The following is a 5,535-nucleotide window of genomic DNA, read 5'->3' on the forward strand; positions in this document are numbered from 1 at the left end:
AACCCACAGAATAGGAGAAAATATGTGCAAATCCCTGATAAGGAATTAATATTCAGAATATAGAAGAACTCCGAACAAAACAAATAACTTCATTACAAAATAACTCCACTACCAAATGGAGTTTCGTAAACAAATAACCCCATTACAAAATGAGTAAAGGACTTGAGCAGACATTTCAGCAAAGATATACAAATGACCAATAAACAGGTGAAGAGATGCTCAACATCACTCATCATCAGGGAAATGTAAATCAAGATCACAATAAGACACCATTTCACACCTATTAGGGTGGCTATTATCTACAAAAACGAAAGAAAACAGTACTGGAAAACAAGTGTTGGTCAGGATGTGGAGACATTTGAACCCTTACCACAAATCCTGGTGAGAACGTAAAACTGGAACAGCCGCTATGGAAAAGAGTATGGTGGTTTCTCCTAAAATTCAACATAGAATCACCATAGAATTCAGAATTCACTTGTAGGTATATACCCCCAAAAGAATTGAAAGCAGGGACTCAAGCAAATATTGTATACCTACGTACACTGTAGCATTATCGACAATAGTCAAATGGCTGTTGAGACCTGAATGGATAAATACAATGTGTAGATACAAACAATGGAATATTATGCAGCCTTAGAAAAATGAGATTCTGACAAATACTATAGCATAGATGAACCTTCAAGATAGTATGTTAAACAAAATAAGCCAGACCCCAAAAGACAAATATTGTATGACTCTGCTTATATGAGGTACCTAAAAGAATCAAATCCTTAGAGACAGAAAGTAGAATGAGGTTAGCAGTGTCAGAGAGGAGGGAGAAATGAGGAATTAGTGTTTAATGGGGACTAAAGGTTTCAGTTTAGGATGATGAGAAGTTCTGGACATCCATGATGGTGGTGATTACTTAAGGCTATTGAATTGTGATGGTTAAAATGATGGGGTACCTGGCTAGTTCAATCAGTAGAGTATACGACTCTTGGTTTCAGGGTTATAAGCTCGAGTCTCACATTGGGGGTAGAGATTACTCAAAAATAAAATATTTTTTTTAAAAAAGGAGGTTAAAATGGTCAATTTTATATTCTGTATATTTTACTAAAGTGAAAAAACAAATGCACTGACCTGAAGAAAAAAATATAGAGCACCAGGGTAAAGTAAACCATCCACAGAAGGAATGTTTTCTGATCCACATGGATGGTGTGAGGAAAAGGAGAATGATCCTCCAAAGGGAGAGGGTAGGCACTCGTAGAAGCATGGGACCGTCCTGAGAGCTCCTCAGTCAAGTCATCTGTCAAAGAAGGGATAATATATCAGTCCAATTTCATGAGGTTGTTGAGATTATTGTATGATTGGATGATTGGGTATAAACATTTTACTGAGAAAGGCAAAGCTGGGTTGTTCTTTTCCATGCTCTAGGATATCAAATTCTATGGAGAAGGACCTCAGGGAAGATGACTATATATTTTAAGATGCTCAAGAAAAAAATTAAAACCCAGTTACCTAGAGGACATAGATACCTTTGGGCTCCCAAGTGAAAGAGTTAAGTTGAAAGAATTTGTTGCTTCTCTGAATATCCCCATAGCCCAGCCTGAAGGATGGTGGTTTCAATATAGTTTAGACACATTTGGAATAGAGCCTGAATGAATTTCTGGAATAATTACCACCAAGCTGTTTGTTGCTCTCACTGAGAAGAAATCTTTTTCCTTTTCTCAGCATAACAAACAACACTGCAAGTTAGTATTTCCTAAGAGGAAAAATGGAGAAGATGAATTCTCTCAGAATCTTAGCCTTGCAAGGGTGCTCAGCCCTTTCACCATCAACCTCCCCTCACTCCCACCCAGCCTCCCCAAACACAGGAATCCCCTTTACAGCAATCCATATTTTATTTATTTTTATTTTTATTTTTATTTTTAAATATTTATTTCTTTATTTTAGAGAAAGAGAGAGTGCAAGGGGATGGTGAGGGGTAGAGGGAAAATGAGGGGAGGGAGACAAGCAGACTCCCCATTGAGCACTGAGCCCCACATGGGGCTCGATCTCATGACCCTGAGCTCAGGACCTGAGCTGAAACCAAGAGTCAAAGGCTTAACCAACTACACCACCCAGGTGCCCCAGAGATCCATATTTTAAACCACTGTGTCTGTACACAAAACAAGTTTGAACTCAACCACGGCCTTAAATTTAACGAAAAACAAAGCAAAATCATCATTTATTGCTTTGTACATACTATCTCTTTTCTCTTTCCATCTCACTTAAAAAACTTCTGATGTTTCGGAAGACCCCATATCCACAGGAAAGGAGCATCTAAACAAATTATCAAAACTGAGTGGAGGTAAAATCCAGATACCGTTACAAGCGCCGTTGTCACCAAATATCGGAGAGGCCCCAAAAGATAAGATGAAAGGAGAGCAAGGAACAGAGAACCTTTGTCTATTCACGCTCCAGCTCTGGAACTTCTTATCCTGTACTTTGTAATGAATCTATCTCCTTTCCATGATCAAAAGCCAAGCCTGTATCTTGAGCCACAGATGGATCGGCAGTGGCACACATACGTGTGTGTGCACATCTGGCCCCCAGGTGCTGGTCCTTCTCTGTGCCAGCGAGCCTATGGAGAAGCCAGAGTTCTTGGCATAGTCCTCCCAGGACCTCATGGTTGCTCGAACCCGCTTTCTGCTATTTCCTTGCCCTCTTCAATGTGAGATGGGCTGGGGAGAGGACCCCAGAGGGACATCCTATCAGGCTTGTGGAAGATGCTTCTCCATCCTAGTTAGTTCTCTTGGGTTCGCTGAACATCTTTTGAATTCCATAAAGTTCCAACAGAGCAGAGAGGATGATTGTGGCGTACATTATGGCCCACTGAAACCCATCTTGAATCACCTCCTGTTGACTCTATTCCTTTTTCTATGCTTCTGTCACTGTGCCCCCTGTTCCCTCCTCCCTTGAAATACCTTTACTTTTTCTGTCAATCTACTCCTACACGGTTAGAATTAAATCTCAATTTTTAAAAAAGTTTTTATTTAATTATTCATGAGAGACACAGGCAGAGGGAGAAGCAGGCTTCCTGTGGGAATCCTGGTGCAGGACTTGATCCCAGGACCCCAGGATCATGACCTGAGCCAAAGGCAGACGCTCAACCACTGAGCCACCCAGGCGCCGCTAAATCTCAATTTCTAATTATAAAATTAACATGTGGCTGTAGTATTTTCAAACAATACAGAAGAGTATGGATAAAAACTAAAAACCACTACTCTGCCCCCTTCCACCCAATCTCACACCAAAAGGTAACTATTATTTACAGATTGGTAACGTGCCACACCCCCAGGGCCCCTGCTTGTTCCTGTATCTTTCTCATGGGATTATGTTTTCTGCATTGTTCTATGACTTGCAGTGCGTTTACTGGTGTTGTCTCTCCAGGGTGGCTCAGCAGAGCTACCCCATTCACTCCAGCAAGCGAGCCTAATCCTCTCTCACATTGCACATGAATATGGAAGTCATGGAGCCTAACAGGTTACAGCTTGACAGGTCAAAATATCATGCTTACAGCATGACACCATTTGTTTGAAATCTGAAAGTACTAATCACCTGCGTCATTTGCGGTGGCGTGGGAGATCTGTTTGTTTCATTCTTGTAGGTTTGTGTCCTCTGCTTTTTGTGCAAAGTTGTGCTCCATCTGTATTATGAAATAAAGCAAAATTTTATTTTCAAGTGTGTTGATTCTATTTGCCTGATCAAGACCACAGTTATAGCACAGTGTTGTAGACTTGAGATTGAACTATCCCACCTTGAATCCTAGCCCCGCTTCTTACCATGTTACCTTGGGCATCTTAACGTTTTCGACCTTTCGTTCCTTGTACGTGAAATGAGAATAAGGATACATACACCTCAGAGATTCTTGGGAGAATTAAAGAGCCTTTGAGTGCTAAGTATTTAATTCCTTAAGTTTGCGCTTGATGAATATGAATCATTGTTATCAATGGCAGCGCAGGGCTAGACCCAAGGCTTCCGTTTCCCCGCCACCATGCTCCATGAATCTTGAGAATGCAGGGACTGCTCCTCCCGCTGGCTGGGGTGCTGGTCTGCAGCTCAGGACACAAGAGCCTGATGCAGCACTCAATCATGTAATCAGGACAAGCTCGCTGACAAAGGGGGTCCTGCTGGGTTTGTAGGACAACGGGTGGCTCACACCAAGCAACATTGCCTGCATTAATTTTCCCTCTAGAAATAGTTCACTGATTACAAATTGAGCCCAGTGTTGGGGTCAGGCCCTCCTCCCCAAGACGACAACAGGACCGACCTTTCAAATTTCCCCGAGCAGGTTTTCTAGTCCCCATTTAGAAGGCAAACCACTTTCAATGGAGGGACACTGAGACCATTAATATATTTCCTGATTTATCCTGGATAAAGTGGTCCTAAACTCCCTCTCCTTCATGGGAGGCTGTCGAGGCTTCTGGGAGGCAGTCTGAGCTCTGTTTTCTCTGGGTGCTCAAGATTGGCTGCCTCTGCTCCACCTGTACCCTCTTTCTGTGCCTCGGACATCACCCTATCCATGCCTCTCACCTGGACCGAAATAGTAGCACCTGCTCTGACAAGATCTGATTCTCAGAACAGCACCATCATGACAATGGATCCCAGTGGCCATGAATTTGTGAGCTGGGAAGAATTTTTTGGGATTCTGAAATCTCATCACCTTTCAAATAAGTAAACAGAACAGGGAGATCAATTGTTTAGTTAAGAAAGCTAATAAACAAATTTGTGACATCTCTTCAAAGCTAAATGGTTAGCATATTTGTAGGAACCATCATATTGGTTCCTGCATATTGAACATCTTGGGTGAGTCTGTAGGTCTATGTCTGAAGCTCAGGTAGCTAGCACTATGGGAGCAAAATTCATATTAATTAATTAATTAATTAATTCATATTAATGAACTGTTGATGGAGTAATTCTCCCATCTTTGGATGAGATGCCTGGGGATTCAGGAGACAGCTCATTCCCCAGTAAACCAGGGAGAGGAAAGAGCAGTCCGATGTATCACCAAAACATCACCACGGATTTGCTGTTTCCAAGCCTGCTTAGGAACAGAAGTCCAATAGCCGCAGTCAGCTACAGCCATAAATGCGTTGAGAGATTTATAGAAAGCCACATTCGTCAGTTATTAATGTGCTCTCTTTTTTTGGCCTGGTGCTGATGAATGATTAGAAGTAGATTGGTTTGTTTTTGTGCTTTTTGGAACACCATTTCAATCAACTGCCAGGTTTGCTGTTGACAACTTTATCCTCCATACTTCCCTTTCTTCCTCAACATAGCCAAGATGATTCCTGAACTCAGGGACCAGGAAGGCAAACTAAGGTGATCTGTAAGTCTTAGCCATGCACAGATGCCTGGTTTCAACCTGAATTCCACCTCTGTGTGGAGGCTTTCTCTGACCATCCCCATCTCCCTTCTCCACTAGAATGTCCTCTCATTATATGTTTTAATAGCATCCTGCTCCCTCTTTTTCTTTTTAAAGATTTTATGTATTTATTCTTGAGAGACACAGAG

Source organism: Canis aureus, chromosome 3 (assembly GCF_053574225.1).
Source record: "Canis aureus isolate CA01 chromosome 3, VMU_Caureus_v.1.0, whole genome shotgun sequence".
NCBI classification, from domain to species: Eukaryota; Metazoa; Chordata; class Mammalia; order Carnivora; family Canidae; genus Canis; species Canis aureus.